This window comes from Grampus griseus (assembly GCF_964374135.1).
Source record: "Grampus griseus genome assembly, chromosome: 6".
NCBI classification, from domain to species: domain Eukaryota; kingdom Metazoa; phylum Chordata; class Mammalia; order Artiodactyla; family Delphinidae; genus Grampus; species Grampus griseus.
This window is the reverse complement of record NC_139000.1, coordinates 91,796,554-91,821,944: the sequence shown is the minus strand read 5'-3', so window position 1 is coordinate 91,821,944 and position 25,391 is coordinate 91,796,554. Positions and strand designations below refer to the sequence as shown.

Genomic DNA, 25,391 nt, shown 5'->3' with positions numbered 1-25,391 from the left:
GTGGCAACAACACAGATTTACTGTAGGTACTCCAAAGTCTGTAGCTTATTTCCTAAGGTGTGATTTTTAAAAATAGATTAAGAAAAGGTGGTAGGGCTTCCCTGGTGGTGCAATGGTTAAGAATCTGCCTGCCAATGCAGGGGACACGGGTCAAGCCCTCGTCTGGGAAGATCCCACATGCTGCGGAGCAACTAAGCCCATGTGCCACAACTACTGAGCCTGTGCTCTGGAACCCGTGAGCCACAACTACTGAGCCCACGTGCCACAACTACTGAAGCCTGCACACCTAGACCCTGTGCTCCACAACAAGAGAAGTCAGTGCAACGAGAAGCCCCCGTACCGCAACCAACAGTAGCCCCCACTCGCCACAACTAGAGAAAGCCCGCACGCAGCAACGAAGACCTAATGCAACCAAAAATAAATAAATAAAATAATTTTTTAAAAAATTATATATAAAAAAAAGGTGGCAAAGTATTTGCAATTCCTGAATCTGGATGGTGAGTATACAGGTGTTCGACTGCGTTTCAACTTTTCTGTATGCTTGAAAATGTTCACAATAAAATGTTAAGAGAGAAAAAGGGTCAATAGTTTCAGATTCTATAAATCTGGAAAGAAAAAACATTGTATTACAACTCAGAACCTTCCTAAGTACCCAAAAGAATTTACCAGAAAGCCCAGTCACAAACGTTTCAATGGATGGCATGTAAAAACAGTGCTCTAGAGGTCTCCAGCATAGGCTGTCCCTTTGGCTAAAACCTCAAGATTAAAATGAAGGGCTGTTTGAACACAGCATTGTTAATTACCCAGTGTTTGGCTATAGTACATACCAAGTGTATATCTGAAGGCCTTCAGGGCCACAAATTCTCATATCAATATAAACAAAATTATTAAACAGCCTAAATTACGAGACATCCAACCACCAAGTTCTAACAAAGGAGCTCTTAAGGATGGACAAAATTCACAAGTATCATGAATTTGGATGAGGGAAAAATTCTATCTTCATTTTCCTAACTTTCACCTGAATTATACAGCAAGCACTTCCTTCCATCATGAGCGTATGAAACCACATTATTTTACCAGTATCCCTGACTTTCTCAACAACAGAAATCACAGATCTTTCCATCCCACTGCATTTATTACAGATCTCAAAACAGCTTTTAAGCTCATCAATTACTTCGGGGTTTTTTTGTTTTTTTGGCTGCATTGGGTCTTTGTGGCTGCGTGCGGGCTTTTCTCTGGTTGCGGCAAGCGAGGGCTACTCTTCCTTGAGGTGCGCAGGTTTCTCATTGCGGTGGCTTCTCTTATCGTGGAGCATGGGCTCTAGGCGCGGGGGCTTCAGTAGTTGTGGCTCGTGGGCTCTAGAGCGCAGGCTCAGTAGTTATGGCGCACAGGCTTAGCTGCTCCACGGTATCTGGGATCTTCCCAGACCAGGGATTGAACCCGTGTCCCCTGAGGTGGATTCTTAACCACTGCGCCACCAGGGAAGCCCTCATCAACTACTTCTAAATTAAGTTATGAGGCCTGCCACAGAACAAGACATGACCGGAGTAGGTCAGCCATCAGGGCATTAGTCATCAAACTGTGACAACAGAATTGGTGACTGTTGTAAAACAAAGAGTTTGCCTAGAACTTGCCCCCTCCCCACCCCCCGTTCCTGGGAAGTACCTTCTAAATCGTTGGAATGTCCTAAATGACAGGAGTGTTTGTGATTTATGGTGGGTCCCTAGATAGTTTGTGCTAACAAGATGACTCAGGATGGGGCTGGCCACACCAAAAAGACCAACCACGGGATTAGAGGATTGGAGCTTTGAATCCCCTGATAGCCCAACTTTCAGGGAGGGAAGCTAAAGACCGAGCTCAACCTCATGGCCAATGATTCAATCAGCCATGCTCACATAACAAAACCCCAATAAACACTCTGGACATAGAAGCCGGAGAGAGCTTCCCTGGTCAACAATACTCTAACTCCATGCACCATTACATATCCATGTGCAGGTCAGTGATACTCCTGACTCCACAGAAGAAAACTAGAAGATTCCCATTCAAACCCTTCCAGACCTTGTCCTGTGTGCTTCTTTTGGATGGTCATGGATTTGGATCCTTTTCTGCTATAATGAAACTGTATCATAAGTATAGCATTTTCCTGAGTTCTGTGAGTTGTTCTAGTAAATTATCAAACATGAGGTCACGAGGACCCCCGAATTTGTAGCCAGGTGGTCAGAAACGTGGGTGGCCTGTGGACCACCAAGTTTATTGTTGGTGTCTGTAGTGAGGGCAGTTTTATGGAGGACAGTGGTTCGGCCTATAAAGTCTGACCTCACTCTGGGTAGCTAGTGTGTCAGGATTACAGTGCTGTGACACACAGATCTACTATGCTCTCTTGTATTCCCTACCATCAATTATTTGTTGATCAATATGTGAAAGGAGAGAAAAGACCACCTCAATTTACTTTTTGATAAACATCAAGAGCTGTCACTTTAGTACCTTAAAATATGAAATTGTTTCTGTATGTCTTATCTGTCACTTAACATACTAACAAAAAAGCCATATTACTAAATTAACATTGTTTTCATATTTAGTAACTATTTAAATATAACATTTCTTCTTTGCTCCCTTGTATTTTATTCACTGTATTCAGAAACATTCTGAGAAGGTATCCACAGGTTTCACCAGACTGAGAAAATGTCCGTGGCACAACAACCCCTGCCTAAAACCACTGGCAAAAAGCAACCCTGAATCTTTGATGTGTCTTTAAAGGCCACCTGCAGGAATCAATGTAAAGAATGGACAATCCTGGTAGTGATGGACTGGTAATTTAGACCACTCTCCTGAAAGCTAGAATATCAAAATAAAATCTAAAAGAACACCCTTAACAAAAACTATTGGGAAGCAGGGTTTCTTATAGAAAAGGTTAATTCCAGGTGAGCGGGAGGAAATATATGAAGAGCCTGGAACATCTTGCCATACCAGAAGCCAGGAAGCTATCAAGGTCAGGAAGATCACTGGAATGGTGTCACAGAGACAAAGGGGGATCTTTTACACTATTTTCTTGACTATTGTACAGTTCACCCTCCACATCTGTGGGTTCCACGTCAACAGATTCAACCTACCTCAGATCAAAAATATTCAGGGGAAAAAAAATTCCAGAAAGTTCCTGAAAGCACTGGCAACTATTTACACAGCTTTTACATTGCATTTACAACCATTTATGCAATATTTATGTTGTATTAGATATTATAAATAATTTAGAAATGACAAAGTATATGGGAAGATGTGCACAGGTTATATGCAAGAAACTACGTCATTCTATGTAAGGGACTTGATTTTGGTATCCATGGATTTTGGTATCCTCTGGGGATACTAGAACCAATCGCCAGCAGATATCGAGGAACGATTGTATATGACTGAAAACTTCCGTGACAAAAACATGAACACACACAGTGACACATACACTAACCATATGCTTGAAGGCATCAAAGAACTTGAAGATAGCAGTGCTTCCAGAGGCAGGACCTAGAGTGGTAGGTAAACCCCACATATGCAACCACTTTTCTCCCTGAGAGTAACTGCCAAGTGTTAAGGGGCAGCTAGAGGCTAATAACTTTGCAAGGTGAGGGGCCAAAGACCAGAACCCAGGGACTACCAAAGGAAGGAGGGGGCTGGTGAACCCACGTCTCTATGACATGGAATCCTGAATTGCTCTTGGGAGCTGGGGGGATGGTAAGAAGTCCAGCCGCAACTCCTCTTTACCCTAAAACTTAGCGGAGGTGATCCCAAGCTGCCAGCTCCCTCAGACGTCTGGCAGAGCAAGCATAAATCCTCTCTAGGAATATCATCCTGACCCCAAATTATCTCAAACACTTTAAAAAATGTAATCTACTACATGTGCAACTATGCAAGTTAGCCCAGAAAGAGACAAAATAAAAACTAGCAGAAACGACAGATAAACAACAAAAAAAAGCAGACCCACTGGGCTATCAGGTGTTGCAGTTACAAAATCATACTTTATAGTAAGCTACAGGAAGGTTACAGGAATAAATAAAATTATTAAATGAAAAATAAAATAGCTGTGACTATTATGTTCAGAGACAGAAAAATAAGATATAAAACTTTGGTAGAAAACTATCACAGAACCAGATTTTCCAGAAGTGAAAAAATACAATAAACTCAATGAATAGATTATCAATAGGCTGGCCTCGTTAAAAATTAGTGAACAAGGGCTTCCCTGGTGGCGCAGTGGTTGGGGGTCCGCCTGCCGGTGTAGGGGACGCAGGTTTGTGCCCCGGTCCCGGAGGATCCCGCGTGTCGCTGGGCGGCTGGGCCCGTGAGCCATGGCAGCTGAGCCTGCGCGTCCGGAGCCTGTGCTCCGCGGCGGGAGAGGCCACAGCGGTGAGAGGCCCGTGTACCGCAAAAAAAAAAAAAAATTAGTGAACAAAGATAGATCAGAAGAAATACCAAGGACGAAGCATGCAAAGGGTAAGAGACTGGGAACGCCTCACATGCATTTAAATGGAGTAGAGGGTAGGGGGGACAGGGCAGAAGAAATACTTTAAAAGATAATGGCTGCAAACTTCTCAAAAGAATAGAAAACATTACCACAGATTCAGTAAGACCTATAAACACAAAATATAAATAAAAAGAAATATATACCTAGACACATCATAAAAACTGTTGAAAACCAAAGACCAAAAAAAAAAAAAAAAAACCCATAAAAGCCTGAAGTAAAAAAGATCCCATCCATGACAGCAAATATTAAACTGACAGTTTACTTAAGAAAAAAAATGAAAGCTGAAAATCTAATAACTTCTTTCAACACCTTAGAAGAAAACTGACAAGTTAGAACTCTATACAAATCAAAAATATCCCTCAAAAGGGAAAATCAATTTGAGATATTTTTAGACTAACACATACTCAAAGAATTCACTATTAGGAGTCACACAACAGGGGAGAAATAAAGAATGTTCTTCAGGCAGAAGGAAAATGGAATTGGAATTGGATTGGACTGGAATTATAACAAGGAACGAAGAGCAATGAAAAGGGTAAATCTAAATGGCTACTACTGTACAAATTAATAGTGTCCTAAGACAAAATATACACAGAATTAAAATAGCACAAACTGTGCTACGTAAGTGAAACTAATATAAATGGAGTTTAAGTGTCCAGGAAGAGGGGGAAACAACCAAATATTAGATTTTGACAAGTCAAAGATGCATGTTTTAAGTAACCTTGAGGTTAGCAGAGGAAAAAAAAAAAAAAGGCATTCAAAGAAAGCCAAGAAAGGAGTAAAAGACACATAAAACAGGTACAATAAACAGAAAGCACTTATTAAGACAACATACTCAAACCCAACTATGTCAACAGTTGGGTTAAATTTAAATATCAATAGACTAAACACTCCAATTATGAGAAGTATTGTCTGACTAGATTTTTAAAATCCCACCTATATACTGCTGACAACAGAAACGTCCAAAACATAGTACAAAGAATGAAAGTACAAGGTTAAAAAAAAAGATATACACTGCACCTGCTAATCAGAGAAAAGATAATGCAACTACATTAATATTAAGCTAATCAACCTTTACCTCTAATAACACTTTTGCCTTAAGGAAAGACAATTATTTTAAAAGACTCAATCGGTAAAGAAAATACACAATGCTAAACATTGTACGCACCTAGTAACATAGCCACAAAATAGATAAAGCAAAAATTATCGCAAGTAAGGAGAAACAGACAAATGCAAAATATGAGTATTAATACATTTCTCTTGGTAACCAATACAACCAGCAAACGAAAAGGAAAAAAGGATGTAGAAGAATTTAACACAATTAACCAAGTTAAACTAACAAACATAGAACACTGCATCTAACAAAGACAGAAGCACATTCTTTCCAAGCACACACAGGACATTTACAAAAAGTGATCATATGTTGGACCATAAACCAAGCTTCAAAAAATTTCATAAGCTTTTAATTACATAGTATTATGACCACAATGGAATGAAGACAGAAATCAGAAAAAAACAAATACAGCACAGAAGATTCTTAGAGCAGTGAAACTATTCTGTATGACACTATAATGTCAGATACATATTATAAATGTCAAAACCCACAGAATATAGAACACCAAGAGTGAACCCTATGTGAACTATGGACTTTGGATGATAATGATTTGTCAATGTAGGTTCACCCATTCTAACAAATGTACAATCTGGTGCAGGATGCTGCTAATGGGGGAGGCTGTGCTTGTGTGAGATCAGGGGGTACAGGGGAACTCTGTACTTTCTACTGTTTTGCTGTGAACCTAAAGCTGCTCTTAAAAATAAAGTGTATTTAAAACAAAAAAAAAAGTTTATCTGACAAGATAGGTTAATGAGTATGCTATGGTTACAAACCACCCTAGAAATCTTAGCTGCTTAAGATGAAGAAAATTCCCACTCCCACCCATTCCCTCCCCCTCTTTTCTCCACCCTTGCCCTCTCCCCCACCCTCTGCTCTCTGTTTGCTCTACACCAGCGGTCCCCAACCTTTTTGGCACCAGGGACCAGTTTCGTGGAAGACAATTTTTCCATGGACGGGGCGGGGGGGCGGGGGGATGGCTCGGGCGGTAATGCAAGTGATGGGGAGCAGCAGATGAAGCTTCGCTCACTCACCTCCTGCTGTGCAGCCAAGTTCCTAACAGGCCGCAGACAGGTACCTGTCCGCAGCCTGGGGGTTGGGGACCCCTGCTGTAGCTGGAATAGAAACTGATAGGTATATCCACACTGGAAGTTTGGCATTATCTACTAATACCAGACATAGGCATAATATACGACCCAACAATTCTACTCCTAAGTCTACCCAACAAAAAAGCATACAAGAAACATGCACCTGAATGTTCACAGCACGTCTGCTCACATGAGCCCCGTGACAGTCATGGAAATGAGACTGCTGTATCACCTAACATGGGGAGCTGCTCTGTTCTGAATCCATCATCACCATTCCCCCAGCCCAACTTCCCACAGGCTATTCTAGCCAATGACTGGCCATAGGCAGGATGCTAAAGCAGGTCCATTCCTGCAGGAGAAGGAACTCCTCTGACCCCAACTTTGGCTGGAGGACATGTCACTGGCCTTACTTTCTTAGAACTGCACTGAAGTCCGAAGACTTATCGTACCAAACGTTCCCTCCAACCTCTTCCTCCTCTACATACATCAGTCCTGCAAGGGGCTGTTGGCTTTGTCACAAGTATTTCTCCTACAGCAAAATCTAACCCCAACTTGTTGTCTTCTTGTCCTTGGGGGACCTTAACAGGCTCAAATTGGGAACAACCCAATATTTATCAACAGAAGAATGAACTACTACCATGGATAATACATGAATAAATCATTACATTAATAAACAAACTACAACTATACATGACCGAGTGAATGAAATTAATGACAAAATGTGTAGAGTTCCACGGTTGGTATGTCACAAACCATGGATCTGTAACTACTTCTGTACTTTCAGTACATTTCACCAAAAAAAAAAAAAGAAAAAAAGAAAAATCAAAAAGGCAAGACTCTGAAAAGTCAACTATCCTTAAACCAAAGGGGAATTTGCTACTTACTATTAACTCAGATTAAGAAGCGACCCATATGCACTAATATGTATAAAATAGATAACTAATAAGAACCTGCTATATAAAAATAAAATTCAAAAAAAATAAACTAAAAAAAAAAAAGAAGCTGTATGCAGCCAGACTGTTTACATGGAGCCCTCCTCCCCCTTCCTTCATCATTCTCACATCCCTCAGAGGTAACCACTGTTAAAAGACTGCTGTGAATCTAATGACATATGCAAATTCTTAAAGCATAGTAAGTATAGATATACAAACATCTTAAAACACATACATGCACACACAAAGTTCTACAACTTGCTTCTCTTACTAAACATTACATTTTCCATGCAGTATAGGAAATTTTTTCCTCTTATTTTTATTTCCCTCTTATTTTTAATAGTGACAGAACATTCCAGAGTATGGACATAAAGATCACTTACTTTACTGTTAACTTCAATATTAGACAGATGTTTCTCATTTTTCACTACCACAAACACCACTATAATGAAAAATCTTACACATACAGGTTTGTACCTTTGTGCAAATACATCTATACCATAAATTCCTAGCAGTGGAATTGCTAGGCCGAACAGAGTACAGGCATTTTATATTGTTTCAATGACGCCACCTTCCAAAAAGAGTCCACCAAATTATAGTCCCACAAGTCATATAAACTATATATTTAAAGGCTAATGTATTTTAGATGAACCCTACTTTATGGACTAAAGCTTGTGGTGAAGAGTAATTATGAACGGAAAGTACATAAAATTGCTTTTATCTTTCACTGAGTCAATTTAAGGAAAAATTTCAGAGGGTTACACAAAAATACCAGAGTAACCAAAAAATTACCAGTAGTTACAACCCAGAGATTGATTCTAAATAAAAAAGACCATTTAAAAGACCTGACAACCCAGGATCCAACTGTCACCACAGCATTTACAGATCCCAGTTCAGTGCCAGCAGATCCCACTGTGATTTCTGATCTACAGAGAAGAGTGACCAGAGTTCTCAAGGATACTGGGGCTTATCGTACCAAATGTTCAGATGTCTTGCAGGTGTCTTATGGCTGTGGGATAAGGCCTGAGTTGTGAACCTTCCCAGGAAGGGTAAGTCTTTCATGACAAATCCACTCCAATACTCCAATCTCCCTAAGCCTTTGGATACCTTCCTCTACAGTATACCAAGGTAGTTCTGGCATCTCAACTCCACTTAGTACAGGTCACCCTTCGGTTTGTTTCAGGCAATCAACCAAGCAGAGCCCTTTCTAAGCCCTCAAGCTGTAACACTGAATCCAGAATCTCTCCTTATGGGTCCACATCAATAAATTTGGCCTAACCCAACTTTACATTCCCTTCACCTTCAACTCACACCCTTAACATCCATTCCCATAAATATTCCCCAGGTTCCTATTTCGCTCATGGCAAACTAGACAATCTTTTGGGTAGGCCTACCTCTTCATGGGTCACAATTTGCACCTCACCCTTTGGGACCTCCTGGGATGATCCTAGGGGAAGCCAAATGCAGGTTTTTCAGGCAAAGGGAGATTAAGTTAAGGGAAGGGATGGAAAGGTTGCTTCTACTGGGAAAGGTAGCCCAGCAGAATTTAGGTGTTCAAGGTCTCCAGTTAAATCAGAATCTGACCATATGCCGCTAATCCAATTTTCAGGATCCCATTCCTTACCAACCAATGTTTTCACTTACAAACGGGGAATTCAATTTGCAGTTTTAGGGCAGTTGTAGAAACTTTCAGGTCCCTTATGTGGAACCTGACCTGGTAATTTAAAACCCTGAACTCATCGTTTTGCTTTGCAACGTTTTCACTTGGCTAGGCTAAATCGCATTCCCCAAGATTTCCACTCCCATTTGTTTCCAGATTGGGCGGGCCAGAAGAGAGACTACTGTGCAGCACGCGGAGGAAGCAAGTGAAGGGGCAAACATCTGGTAGGACATCTGCAGTCTGCACCCACTGAACTCCCCATTTGCTTCAATGATGCGAGGCTGCAACAACTACTCTACCTTCCCCCAGGCTCCCTGAGAGTCTCTGCCTCCTGGGCCAAGTGTGTGTGGTTACCTCCATGACAAAGGGCCAGTTCTTTCAGGATATCCACACAACCAAGGTCAGAGGCAACAGAACTGACACAGCTTTCCATCTGTTTTGCTGTGGCTTCCAGTCTGGGTTCTCCCCCACATTACATCCACCTTCCCTTCTCAAATGCCTGTCCTATGGACTGCAAACTCCAGCATCAGGCACACAGACAACAGTCTTATCAACGAGTTGCATCATCAGCTCCTACACTGTGTTAACTGAGATCCCTGAATAAGACTGTCTGACAGACCCCTGTGCAACAGACCACACATTTAACCACACAGCCTCAACCTGCCCTTGGACAATTCTAGTTACTGCCCAGGGAATTTGAGCACTCACAACCCAAGTACTGAACTAAGGACTAGAAAAGTAATTACAGACAAAACAAGAAGAATCTCTACTTTAATGAAGCTCAGCCTTTTTGAGAAAACAAAAATCCATTAAATCATGTGAACAAATGTAACCCTGTAATTTTGATAAGCACCAGGAAGGACAACAATGTCCCTAATAGAAGAACTTGACTTCAGTAAAGTCAAGAAAACTGCTAGTTACTGTAGCAAGTGGTGGATATATCGAAGTTCCCTATTCTACCTTTATTATAAAATGTGCAAACTCACACAAAATGAATTTCATAAAAAAGTGATGCCTGAGACAAGCTCTAAATGAAACTAGGAATAACTGAAACCCGGACGGAAAAGCATTCCAGGAAGAGGGAAAGAACAAATGCCACACTCCCTGGTGGCGGAGATGATGATGGGCACGGGAGATGTGAGAAGGACCTGCATGGCTGGAGCAAGGAAAGCAAAGGGAGATGTGGTATTGGTGAGGTCAAGGCCCCAAAGTTTAAGAAATATGCACACCCTTAAGGCCACGTTTTGAAGTTCTGTCCTTAAAGCAATGGGAAGCCACTGAGGGTTTTACGTAAAAGGTGACATAATCAGATCTGCCTTTTTAAAAGGTGATTTCTGACACTAACAAATTACAAACACATTTACCTTTTACCCAACAATCTCACTATCTTGAAACTATACCTGCACAAATACAAAACAATACATCCACAAGGTTATTCACAGCAATGGAATATAAACAACCCAAGTGTTTATAATTAGGAAATGAACTACAAGCACAAAAGAATAAAAAAGAGTGTATACGAAGTGATCTCTAGAATGTATTAAGTAAAAAGGAAGAAACAAAAGTGTACACAAACTTCTTTTTAAGAAAGGCAGGTAAAAAACATACTTGTGATTAAATTTGCAAAAACAGTGGAAAAATAAACCAGAAACTAATAAAAGTGGGGCAGGAGGGTTACAGTGCAGGGATAGGAAGAAAAGGGAGAATGTGAACATACCTTAGTAATGCAGCTTTGATTCTGGAACTATATAAATGTTTTACACACTGAAAAAATACATTAAAACATTAAAGAAATCCTTAAAAGTTAAAGATTTCATTCAAATAAACCAAACTAATGATCAAATTGGTTACAAAATTAGAGGGAAAATGTTTTCAAATGATTTTATAATTCAGATTGTCAACTGTACATCCTTGCATGGATACATTTTTAAAACAAGGAGAATAAAATACAAACCTACAATCACTCTACTGTTATTAACGTTTTCAAACTACTATATTTATACTGTAGGATAAAGGAAAGTAACTACTGTTGCTAAGAATGCAAATTTTTAACATTAGAGAAGAAAGGATAAAGTCAAAGTAAAAACCCTATAAAGTTAAATGTGAATTGGAAATATCAACACAAAATCAAAATTTATTATTTCCCAAGCCTATCCAATGAAAGCAAGGGCATCTCAGTAGCAGTAAGGACACACAGCACCAGATTTTGTTATCTAAATTCCACTGCCTGATAAAAAGAGCTAAAACAACTGGCTGATAGATATTGGGCAGGAAAAGCACAAAGTGAATCTAAGACATCTTGTAACATGAGCAAGAAACAGTTCAAAGATTAATGGGGTCGCATCCAAGGGAAGAGTACTAGTTTGAAAGGACCAAGCCATGCCCAAATTAGAACAAGCTGAGGGAAAAGAATGATGACTACTTGTTTAAAACACACCAAATACATAAAATTCCTTGGGTCCACAGTGATCCTGAAAGAGAGAAAGCAAAAAGAAACAACAACAAATCAACCCTGTACATAGGAAAAAGAACATTCTTATCCTGTGTCAGGACCTAAAACTCACACTAGGAATATTAACTTAGATATATGATTAGTTAATATACAGGTAGATATACAGGTCATACATACGTGTAAGTATATAGATCATCTATAGATAAATACGTGGATCATTTGCAGACAGGTCCAAAAATTAAACCTAGGTTATAAGGATATAACTATAAGCAAGCTGAACAACAAATATAAACAAACAAATATAATCTAAATTTAAAAAGTTGTCATGCTTTATTACTACAATCTAGAAACATCTAAAATGGTATGAAAATGCTTTATTAACCTCTTCATTTACTCTATCAACATTTGGATAAAACAATATCCATGATGAATGGATCCTTCCTCCCTCTACCCACCCCACAAAAAGTCAACACACTTAACATTCTAGGGACTCCAGACAAATTGCCCCTGCTTCAAATGACTTCATCTGCCTTCTTGAACAGGTTACACTCTTTAAACTAGAGCTCCTACACTGGCAGATTTCCTCCAATGCTCCTTTCATACGGTTTAATGCCTTCCAATGGCTCCCCTCACCTTTAGGATAAACACCAACCACCTTGATGAGATATGTACAATTATTTAAAATCTGGCCCCAAATTCATCCCTAGACAGACTGGCCATGCCAAATTATAAGTGGTGTCAGCAGTGGTATGATCAATACCCACAGAGAACTTATGATGTCCAGGGACCCTAGGAATCAGTCACACAGGAGTAACCGATAATACAGGGCAAACTTTTGGTTGTAATTCAAATCCAGAATGGTCTCGAACACTCTCTTCAGGACTCTGCTCCTGCTGTCCCTTCATCTAGACTTTTTTCCTCTCCTAATCTATATTCTTAACCCTGCTGGAACATCACCTTCTCTTCCCAGATATCAAAAGCATAGAATTTCCTCATCTTATGTATGGGTATCTTCCCTACCAAGCCGTAAGGTCTCTGAGGGCACATCTTTATGTATTATGTCCATACACGACTTATGGCAATTTTAAGGCCATATAATAAGCACCCAGTAGAGATTTAATTAAAAATTTAATTGGGGCTTCCCTGGTGGCGCACTGGTTAAGAATCCGCCTGCCAATGCAGGGGACACGGGTTTGAGCCCTGGTCTGGGAAGATCCCATGTGCCGCGGAGCAAGTACGCCCATGTGCCACATCTACTGAACCTGCGCTCTAGAGCCTGTGAGCCACAACTACTGAAGCCTGCGCACCTAGAGCCCGTGCTCCGCAACAAAAGAAGCCACTGCAATGAGAAGCCCGTGCACCGCAACGAAGAGTAGCCCCTCCTCGCCGCAACCAGAGAAAGCCCGCGTGCAGCAACGAAGACCCAACGCAGCCAATAAATAAATAAATGTATAAAAAAATTTAATTGAAGACAAGCACAACTAAGCAACCTGATGCTGAAAAAAAATGCTAATAACTATAGCAAAGTTCAAAAGCAGGATGGAGAAGGAAATCAACAATGACTGGCACCAGCTGCTGAACTTCAGGAACTGTATTGGGAACTCTACAAATCCATTGCATTTAATTCTCATAATAGCTTTATATGATAGGTTTCATCCTATAGGATGAAATCTAGCTTTCATCACAGGTTTAAGCTTTTTAAGAAAGCTTAAAAAGGCTATGTGATGAATCATGTATGTAGCTTTGAACCAGTAAGGAGTGTGGCTGGATTTCAACCCAGACTCTTCTGAGCTGAAGGCCATCTCCATGTCCAACTCCAGAGCTCTTATCCTTTGCACAATTGATTCCCTGCTTCCAATTTCTTTTCATTCAAGGAAAAGAGAAAGAAAACACAATTAAGCATCTAATAAATATAAGAAAGTATTTACATGATATATGTTAACTGTTCTTTCTCAGCAAATTAGAATCCTGCTAATAGCTAATTCAAAAGAAATACCCAACAGCATTATTTTTAATCTCTAAAATAATCCACAATAATTCTTCAGGAACAACAGTACCCTTTTTATGTGTTTCCAACATACCGGCAGAAAAAATGCTAACAATTAAGGAGTGCAGCCAGTGGAGTTTAACTGTATGCAATCAGGTAAGTCATTGGGAAGTGAGAACACTACATAATTAAATTTCTTCTAGTTAAGACCTCAAATTAATAACTCATAATTATACACTATCAGTGTGATAAGAGCCAAATCTGAGGTACTCTTTCCCATAGAATGCACAGGCACACACAAATCACATCAACCTCCCAGTCCACAATTTACAGGAGTGGTACCATTACCGGTAAGGACACCAATGACCAACGTTTCACCATTACCTGGATTTCAAGAGTGTTACTAGATATTACACGAAAAACAAAACAAGAAGGGATCTGGGGCCAAATACGGAAAACAGTGCTGGTACTATTTCTCAGAGCCCTTAACCTGATAATGTGAATTGTGACCCTTGGGGAGAAGGAAAAGGACAAAGCAACGTTTCCCAAACTAAGGTAACCAAGAACCGTTTTGTTTTTCCTGTAGCATTTCTTAGCACTAGTATTACCAAGAATACCACCTTAAACACTGCTTCAGATATATATTCCAAAACTAAGTAAATACTGTTACTGTGGTCTGAATTGGTAAATAAAGGTACTGTCAGAAACAATACTATCAAAATTCTGGGGCCAACAGAAAACCTTAAAAAAAAGAATGCTAGGGGTTTCCCTGGTGGCACAGTGGTTGAGAGTCCGCCTGCCGATGCAGGGGACACGGGTTCGTGTCCCGGGCCAGGAGGATCCCACGTGCCACGGAGCGGCTGGTCCCATGAGCCATGGCCGCTGAGCCTGCGCAGCTGGAGCCTGTGCTCCACAACGAGAGAGGCCACAGCAGTGAGAGGCCCGCGTATCACAAAAAACAAAAAGAATGCTAAGTTAATCATAGAGATGACTGAGGGCCTCTTTTCCTTACCCATTTCACGGCATTTGAAAATAACCATTTTGCATTTTGTGGGACTTCTGGTGGTCCAGTGGGTAAGACTCCGCATTCCCAATGCAGGGGGCTCGGGTTCGATCCCTGGGTGGGGAACTAGATCCTACACGCATGCCGCAACTAAGAGTTCGCATGCCACAAGTAAAGATCCTGTGTGTGGCAACTAAGACCCGGCACAGTCAAAATAAACAAATAAATAAATACTAAAAAAAATAAAGTAACCATTTTGCTACTCAAGAGTCAAAATAAAGAAATTCTATTTTATTTCTCACAAGAAACACACATCTACTACCCATAATTTTGACAAACATATTTAGCAACTCTTACATTTAATTATCAAGTCTGATAATAAAGGTTCTGTAATCCAGTAGCTACTACAACTTTTTGGTATTTGCCCATTAACCAAGGTTGGGGGGATGGGGGAGAAGCCTCCTCATTTCACTCACTCTACCCCCATCCGAAATTTCACAGCCTCTGAAAGTTCACAACCTTTAAGAATGTTCACAAACTCAATCTGTCCTGGTATACATCCTCAAGTGTAGGTTTAGTTTTCACTTCCTAACAAAAGCTGTGTAGAAAGCAATTACTGTACTCTCCATCAATGCTTTCAGACCGCGGAGCTCCTTCCAGAAAATTCCAACAGAAGTTATATAGGAATTCGCATTTTGGTAGGTATGTCGTCTCTGGCACAAGTCACGTTATACAGTGTAATCCGTTAACACTTAAATGTATTTGGTGTTGCTTTTTAACGTACAGCAAAATCCATATTTGCTACTTCAACATGCATGGAAAACCCTCTCCAAAACCAGGAATCTCAATCCACAAATCATAAATAGCAAATAACCGTAAAGCAAATGCGTAAACAGATTTGGGGTGCCTATTTCGTGGCATTTATTGCTGAAACCATCACTAAAATCTAACCCGGTAGAGTCGAGGACGCATCCGCAGTTGGAAAGATGAACAGAGCCAAACCGAAGGCACTGCGCAGTTTCCGAGCCGTGCAATTAATCTGAGCAAATGCTTGCGGAATGCGTTCAAGGTCACTCGTGATGAAAAAGAAAACTGTGTGAGTGTGGGTGTGCAGAAACCCCGCCGTCCGCCAGTCCCGCGCAGAGCTGACCAGGGCGCGCGGACAGGCAGCCAAGGGGGCGGTGGAAATTAGGAGGGGGGTGTTACGGGGAGCCCCGAAAAACCACCTTCTCCACGAAGCCTACTGCTGCAGGACCCAGGGCTGCCGCCGGGGAGGCTACGCCGTCGTAGGTACACAGCCCTGGGTGGGAGACCAGCGCCAGGCCTCAGGGGGGTCCAGAACCCGGAGAACCCCCTCCCCTTTCTGAGGTCTCGGTGCAGAGCCCCTCTCTCTCTCACGCTCCGGGGGGCAGTCGCCATTCCCTCCCCCACCGCCTTCCCACCCTCCACCCCAGCCCCTCCCCACGCCCCGAGGGCCCGTTCCCCTCCCCCCTTTACATCCCCTCCCACCCAACCAGGGATACAGTCCCCACCCCCGCCCCAGGGGACTCGAACCCCTCCCCCTCAAGACCCGAGGGTCCCATTCCTTCCTCCCCGCCCAGCCCGGGTTATGCAACACTCACCCCGCCCCGCCCCCCGCCAGGGCCCGCCGCAGCGCCCCCGCCGCCCCGCGCCCCCCGCCCACTGTGTGCCGAGGCCTCCGGAACAAAGCGCGCGGGCCGACCGGCCTGGCCGGGGGCGGCGGCCATGTTGGCGGGGGCGGCGAACAAAGGCGCGCGGTCAGAGCCCGAGGCCCCCGCCCGCGGCCCGGCCGGCAGGGGGCGCTGTGCAGGCGCCACCCGCCGCCCGGACAATGCGCCTCGGCCCACTGCTCCCCGGGCGCCACCGTCCCTCAGCGCGCCCCGCCCGCGACCCCGTTGCGGCGCCCGCTTCCCCACGGCGCACGGACCTCACCTGCCGGCCACCTAGGCCGCCGTCGGCAGCCCGCGGGCCCTGCCGTCCCGCGCCGCGCTCCCGCCCCGGCCCAACCGAGCCAGACGGCGCCGCCCCGCCCCCGCTCCGCGGCCGCCGCCGCCCGCCCCCGGCCGCACGGCGCACGCGCACTGCGCCCGCCGACTGCACCGGCCGAGCGGCCCGGCCCCGGCCCGACGGGCCGTACTACGCAGGCGCTGCAGTCGGTGGGCGGGGCCTAGAGGGCGGAGGGCGGGGCCCGGCGGACTTGGCTTGAGACTGCTCACCTGGTGGTGGGGCGGGACTGAGTGGGGGAGGGCCTGGAGGTGGGGCGGGGCCTGGTGGCAGAGCAGGCCTTGGTCTGGCACAACTCACCTGGCCGCCGAACAGAGCGGAGCGGGGCCTGGCGCCGGGTGGGGCCTGGCGGCGGGGAGGAGCCGGGCGCGGCTCTCACCTGGGGGCGGGGCTTGGCTGCGCCCCAGCTGCGCGCTGGAAGAGGCGGCGTTCAGGGCCCGGAGGCCCGGGAGAGGGGCGGCGCGGTCGCAACGGAAGTCTGGCATCCTTGGAAGTTTCGTTTTCGCGCGGTGGGAGGGCTTTCACCGAATGACTGTCCCTCCTTGTCCTTGAATTTAAGCAGCAAGTCGACCTGCGTCGCGCACGCCGCCCCTTTGGATAAAACCGGATACAGTGACAAGGCCCTCCACTGGCTGAGCCGTGGCCGCAGAGACAGCGTCCAGTGCCATCTGGCTTCCCGCGCGGACCCCTCCGCCGCACTGCGCCACCGCGGCACGGACCCGGGCCTCGCCCACTCACCTGCCCTACCTGGCAGGGGAGGGTGAGCTCTGCAGCTCTTGACCCTGCACTCCCTCCCCGTGCGCCGCCCCCACCACAAACTGGAGAACTCGCTCGGCTCTCCGCGGAAGTCAGGAGCCAGGCATTCCCACGGTTACTTGTGAACTTGTTTGAGTTATGTTTAAGCCAAGATGCCCTTTGAGTGTCAGGTTAATTGTTTGCAGGAGGACGGGGAGAGGAAGGAAGCGTCCAGAACAGTTTTGACTCCTGCGGAGTGCCGTACCTGGAGGCTGAACCCCGGGTCTGAACCCCTACCCCAGCCTGGAGTTCTGCCCCCAAGCCCTGGCCTGGGTCTCGCCTCTCCCCACATCCTCATCTCCCGACTCCCGCCCAGCCCTCTCCGCCCACCAGCCCGGTGTCCTCCAGCGAGTCGCTGGGCGGACGTGGTTCCTCGAGTGCAAAAGCGCAGTCACTTCGTAATAAACCGCCTCCCCGAATGTTGTCAGGTCAAATGACAGATGTATTATTGGAAAGCACTGTGTATACTCTAACCTGCAGGACAATTGTCAGTTAGCAATGCTCTTTGGGATTTTACTGGCACCTTTTTCTTCCAAGTAAGATTGATACGTGCCTGTTGGAACAATTAAAGTGCTCATCTCAGATGACACACTTGGCAAGAGCTACAAGTTCACAGGCCAAGTAGAGGGCCAATTTAGTTACAGATATACAAAAGTGTGTCGCCGTACTTACCAGTTAGGAAGTGTTGAGAAATTGTTACTTTCCTTTCTGTTTAATGTTTATGATGCAGACAGTAGTGGAGCATTTCAGAAACAAGGAGAAATGGAAGGAGGCAGGTGCCAAGGAATCAGCTAGTTGGAATATTTCAGTGGCATCCCCTGGATTTCTCCACCTCGCTACTGTTGACATTTGGGGTCAGATAACTCGTTTTTAAGGGAGATGTTTGGCAGCATACCTGGCCTTTACCCTCTAGGTGCCAGTAGCACACTCCCTCCTCCAACATGAAAACCAAAAATGTCTCCAGACAAAGCCAAATATGTTGTCCTACCCCCTCCAACACCGGAGAACCCCTGTTTTAAAGTTGGCCTCTAGTGATGATCACTGGGAGCTATCAAGAATGCACAGGCCAGGGCTTCCCTGGTGGCGCAGTGGTTAAGAATCCGCCTGTCAATGCAGGGGACATGGGTTCGAGCCCTGGTCTGGGAGGATCCCACATGCTGCGGAACAACAAAGCCCGTGCGCCACAACGAATGAGTCTGCGCTCTAGAGCCCGCGAGCCACAACTACTGAAGCCCACGCACCTAGAGCTGGTGCTCCGCAACAAGAGAAGTCACCGTAATGGGAAGCCCATGCACCACAACGAAGAGCAGACCATGCTCACTGCAACTAGAGAAAGCTGCGCAGCAACGAAGACCCAATGCAGCCAAAAATAAAAATAAAATTGTTTTTAATTAAAAAAAAGATATTTTCTAAAACAAAAAAGAGTGCACAGGCCAGGGATGTCAGCCAGCCCTATGTCAGGAAGGGCCACACTCCAGAGAAGGCAACTACTAGTCTTTCTGCTAAAAATATCTCCATGGCCCTCAGAAGCCTTACTTGCTAGCTAGCGTGCTGAATGTCAAAAATGAGGTTTTACGTCACCCATGTATATCTGCCAAAAAGGTTTAAAATGAAGCTAGTCACAGGGGAAGAAATCAGACAAATCCAGTGTGAGAGACATTTTGCAAAACAGCTCCACCAGACTCTTCAAAAAATCAACATCAAGAAAAACACAGAACAGCTAGGAATAAGTTCAAACATAAGAGACCACAACCAAATCCATTGCATGACCATTGATCCTACACCAAGTTGAAGGAAAGAAGCTATGAAAGAGATTTGGGAGATAATTGGAGAACTTGATGGAAAATATATTAAAGAGAGTATTATTTAGTCTGTTAAATGTTTCACTGTGATAATGGCTATGTTTGAGAACGTCTTTGTTCTTTGGAGTTGTGTGATGAATTATTTTAAAAGTTGTGGTGGCTACAATGTTCTTTCAAATAGCTCAGAAACACATGTATTTTATATACAGGTAAAGCAAACGTAGCAGAAGGTTAACAATTGGTAAATCTAAGTGATGGGTATATATGTTTTAATTCTGCAATTTTTTTCAACTTTTCTGGAAAAGTGAAATTTTTCAAAGTAACAAGTTAGAAAAGTGGAATACGAAGTATTTTGTGAATTTCTGGAATGCTAAATAAGCCAAATTGCTTCAACTTCCCAGGCAGCCTCTGTTCTCTTCCAACTTGCTAACTAAGCATTTCCAGAAACTTAATTTCTTTACAGTTTTTCAACCACACTGTACTTCTGGAGATTACGTCAGAAGGGCCTGCATGTATTTTTCATCCTGCAGGAACTATATTGCTGGCAAATATAAACAAATATAAACAAGCGTGTTAAAAGTTTCAACTTATACAAGGCCTATGTCTATTTTAATGCTGGATCCCAGGGATTCTACTTGGGGAGAAGGGAATTTCTGCCCCAGAGATGAACCCACAGTGAACCTTGGTATATTCACCCCACTGACATTGATGGATCATAGGAAACTGATCCTCAGGAGCCTTTTTAAATTAGTTATATTTATTACAGGATTATTCAGTTATTCAACACAGCAAAAAGTATTCAGTCTTCAGTATGTACCCCACGCAATAGGGATGATTCTTTGTATTAACTTAACCTCTAGGTGAGTGAGCCTTATAGGCCACCAGTCACCTTGTAAGTAAGGATGATCTCTCCCCAGTGTTTGCCTGGGTCAACTCCAATTGGATGCTATAGCCTGCTGTCCCCGGGGAAGTGGAGACAAAGGTCATTGAACTGGGAGCACTCAGGGCTTACAAGTTTAACATGATGACCCTCATTATGATTGTGGCTTATGCTGGTTCTCCTACTCGCACTTGTGGCTATAGGTTATGGCTATGCTGGTTAGGCAGCCCTATGTGAATCCTGAGAAGATGGTGGCCTCACTAGGACAGAAGCCACTCCTCTCCGCTGGCTCTGGGGTCAGATCTCTGACTAGAGCCACATTGATGCACATATTCTACAGGGAGAAGCATGAGGTCTAGGGCTGTCATCCAGGGCAGAGGTGACCACAACCTACCTGGATGGCCAGCAGTGGGGCCAAAAAAGAAGGAAGAGGTAAGGAATGCTCAGGAAAAGGCAGGGTCAGCTCTGCCTGGCACCTCTCCAGGTATTTACCCCACTCGGGGCTACAGGAGGCTGGAATGAGTGAGGATGGTTTCTCCAAGCCTCTTAGCACCCTCTGTCACATCGTGTCTTCTGAACTTCCAGAGGACACACCTTTGTTTCTATTTTCTGCGGTATCTGTACTGCCTGGACTAGAGCCTGGTGAGAGATGTGGTTCATTAAAGACTACAGAAGACCAGTTGTGGTTTGTAGCCAGCTTCCCCAAGTTTGTTTCACGGCCTCAATGCAGAAGTTTTTCTTCGAGGGGAAGTAACCAGTTAGGGGAAAAAAACAGGTTTGCCAGAGGTGCTACTGCTGGCTCTGCAGGAGCCACACACAGACCTAGATCCAACACCCTGGCTTCTGACCCCTTCCCCCTCCCCCTCCGCCTCCCCACCCTCCCCACCCCCCACCCCCACCCCCACCCCCACCCCCGTGCCCTCTCTAGTGTCCTCACCTTGTTGGAGAGGGGAAAATTTCCCCCTTTACTCCTCTTGAGTTCCTGTGGGTGGACTAATAACAAAATTAACACAAGACAGAAGAACAGGAGAGAAAGAAACAAATTTTAATTCATGCACATGTAGGCCTCATAGAAATGGGATCTACGAGGTGACCAAAGCAGGCAGATTTTATACTTTTTAGACAAAGAAAAAATAAATTTGTGAGGAATTGACAATACAAACTTAGGTTTTGGGTGCTCAATTAGTGAAAAATCTAAACAGAATTTGGGCTTGGGGTAGTAAATTTAAAAAGTAACAGCGTTTGTTTATACAGGCTTCTCAGCCTGATTTCCTTATCTCTGGTGATAAGGATCTCTCTTTGCCTCCTGGTACAAAAAGGGTACCTTTCACATAGGAGATTTATTTCCTGTTTTCAGGGAGACAGAGGGGAAGGTCAGAGTGTCCCTCTTGCATTGGCCATTTCTTAAGTAACTTTAATTCAAAATAATCAATGTGCCATTGTGGCATATTTGGAGGCAGTCCGCCCTGGCTCCAAAAACCTCAACCAGGAGGGTATGAGTCCCTTCCTTTCCCATTCTGAATGGAGAGGTCTGGCCACCTTGCTTCCCAGGAAGCCTCAGACCAGGTAGACCCCAGCAGCTTCCTATTAGAGGGGGAAGAAGCCAGATTTTGCAAGCCTCTTTCCTTGGAAGTCTGGCAGCAGTGGGACCAGAAGAACCAAAGAGGACCACTTTCTTCTCAGGAATTCTCTCAGAAAGTACTCTTTCTCCACACTCATTTTTGGCTTACCTTGGAACCTCAGGAAAATCATAAATTAGAGCACCATTCCTCTTCCAGGCTTCTCTCAAATAATTGAAACTATCACTGTCACAGCACTGCTGAATGAAAAAGAGAGCCAGAAGAGCCATTCCACTCCCTGGCTCAACAGATATCAAATGGACCCTACTGAGCACAAGGTACTGCATTAGCCTCTGGAGGGGACACTATGTCTACATGCACAAGAGTGTTTACACTTCATGAAGGGAACATCACATGGTGCTAAGGAAATATTTACTGAATGAATGACTCCAAGAAAGAAACAGCAGGAGCAGAGTTCAGCCATCTGGTCAACTAAGAAGCTTCCTCCCCTGGCTCACTCCCACCTTTCTCCAGGTCATTCTCTACCCAGCAGGCAAATATATGCTTTTAAATGTCACCTCCTCAGAGAAGCCTTTTCTGACCACCTGCACAAGTAGATTGCCCTCTATTCTCTTTTACTGACATCCTTGTTTATTTTTCTTTGTAGTACTGATTCTCTTTTGTAATTACATCCAGCACTGACTTGTTTAGTCACCACCCACCCCATTATAAAGTCCAGAGGCCAGAGGCAAGATCTGTTTTCCTTATCAATATACCTCCTAGAGGACAGTAAGGGTTCAACAACTATTTATTATAAATGAATACATGACTTGTCTGAATACTGTATCATGCGCATTTGTTAGAACATAGGGTTTGTGAAGGGCCTCAAGTGCCAGGATATTGGGGAATTTAAATTCTATGCACATGTAAGGGAGTTTCACCATCCAGTGGGAGACAATTGAAGATGTTCAGTCAGGTTCGTGGGGTGACTTTTTTAAATCAATCTGTTGCTATCTAGAAGAAAATTTAGAGTAGGAATTATGAAATATAGGCGACCATGTAGAAGGCTACTGAAATAACTTGGGGGGGCTGGATTTGAACTGGATACAATGCTTATGAAAAGGGTAATATAACAATAACTTTTAAACAGCAAGCAATACATATGACTGGTTCACTTTGCTGTGCAGCAGGAGCGAGCACAACATTGTAAAGCAACTCTAAATTTAAAAAAAAATTAAAAGGAACCCAATTAAAAAATATATATTAAAAAAATAAAACAAACAGCAAGCAAACTACTCGATGATAGAGGAGAGTTATTATTTTATTGAGGAGGAGGATTATGGTTAGGTTGAGATGGAGGAAGTCCTCATGATTTAAAGAAACATCCTGAAAAAAATTTTTTTAAGTATTTATTTATTTATTTGGCTGTGCCAGGTCTTAGTTGTGGCATGCAGGATCTTTAGCTGTGGCATGTGAACTTTTAGTTGTGACATGTGGGATCTAGTTCCCTGATCAGGGATCGAACCCAGGCCTCCTACAGTAGGACCGCTGAGTCTTAGCCACTGGACCACCAGGGAAGTCTCCTGAAAAATTTTGATTAAATGATATGATGATACAGTTATGCTGAGTTCTCTCAACAGAGTGGTTTTGCCTGGTTATGTAAATGGAATCAAACAGTGACCTGCCTACATACAACGTAACACTTCAATACTGTTTATGCATCCCTAGGGATACTGTATGTGAACTGGAAGATAGCTGCTCTTGGATATATTCCTAGAAGTGGGATTGCTGAATAAAGAGTATGAATATTAATAGAAATATTAATACATACCACACCCATACAATGATATGAATGTCATTTTAGATCTTTGCAAGTTCAGTAGGTGAACAAAATCATATCCCATGATAGTTTTTATTTACATTTGTCTCATTTTATGACAGGTTGGTCTCTTTTCATATATTTAAAAGTCATTTGAGCCTCAGAAATCCACTAAAAACTATTAGAAGTGATAAACAAATTCAGCAAGGTTGTAGGATATAAAATCAATATACAAAAGTCAATTTTTTCTTATACAGTAGCAATGGGTAAACCAAAAGTGAAATTAAGAAAACAATTCCTTTTATAATAGATTTCAAAAGAATAAAATAGGAATAATTTTAACAAAAGAAATGCAAAAATTATACTCTGAAAATTACCAGTGTTGAAAGAAATTAAAGAACTAGATAAGTTTGAAAGTATCTCATGTTCACAAACTGGAAAACAATATTTATAGATGGTAATACCCTCCAAATTGATCTACAGATTCAGTACAATCCTTATCAAAATCTCGACATTTTTGCAGAATTTGATAAGCTGATCCTAAAATTTGTGTACAAATTTAAGGAATACAGAATGGCCAAAACAATATTGAAAAAGAAGAATAAAGTTTGAGGAATCACACTTCTCAATTTTAAAACTTACTACAAAGCTACAGTAATTAAGACAATATGGTATTTACATAAGCATAGATATATAGGGAATTCCCTGGTGGTTGAGTGGTTGGGACTCCAAGCTTTCACTGCTAAGGGCCTGGGTTCAATCCCTGGCTGGGGAACTAAGATCCCACAGGCCACTGTGTGGCAAAAAAAAAAAAAAAAAAAGAATAGATATATAGGTAGATGGAGTAGAATTTAGAGTCCAGAAATAAGCCATCATATTTACAATCAATTGATTTTCAACAGGGTACCAAGACAATTCAAAGGGGTGCCAGTATTTTCAACAAATGGTGCTCAGACAAATAAATGTATATCCACATTTTAGAAAAAGAAGTTGGACTTCCATCTCACACTACATGTAAATATTAACTCAGAAGTACCAAAGACCTAGATGTAAAAATTATAAAATGCTTAGAAGAAAACATAGGTATAAGTCTTTGTGACCTTAAATTAGGCAATGGTTTCTAATTCTAACACCAAAAGCACAAGCAACAACAACAACAAAATAGGTAAACTAGTGATCCCCAAAATTAAATCTTTTGAGCTTCAAAGAACACCATCAAGAAAGTGAAAAGACAACTCACAGAATGGGAGAAAATATCTGCAAATCACATATCTGAAAAGGCACTTGTATAAAAACATACAAAGGACTTAGTAACACAATAATAAAACAACAAATAGCCCAATTAAAAATGGACCAAGGATCTGAATAGTTCTCCCAATAAGATAAGCAAATGGCCAATAAGCATAGGAAAAGTGTTCAGTATCATCAACCAATGAAGGACCACATATTGTATGATTCCATATATCTGAAATGTCCGAAATAGGCAAATCTGTAGAGACAGAAATTAGATTAGTTGTTGCCTGGGATGAGGGGTTAGGAAGACGGAAGAGTGATGACTAAGGTGTGCAGACTTTCTTCTGGGCGTAATGAAAATGTTCTAAAATTGATTATGATGATGGATCCATAACTATGGGAATGTACTAAACACCGTTGAATTTGACACTTTAAAGGTGTGAATTACCCGTAAATGAATTAAATCTCAAAAGAAGCTGTTCAAAAATGAAACATAAAACAGTCATTTGATATTTATTTCTTGTGAATTGTCTATGTCCAT

The 25,391-nt window shown here is 43.0% G+C and overlaps 1 protein-coding gene across 1 annotated transcript in view; it reads right to left on the bottom strand.

The window, feature by feature from the left end:
• Window positions 1-16,782, bottom strand: part of SPIN1 (spindlin 1) — a 65,310-nt gene extending 48,528 nt beyond the window's left edge. The window contains 1 exon segment of the mRNA XM_082655880.1: window positions 16,691-16,782. The gene's annotated coding sequence lies outside the window, so the exon portion shown is untranslated.
• Window positions 16,783-25,391: the final 8,609 nt, after the last annotated feature.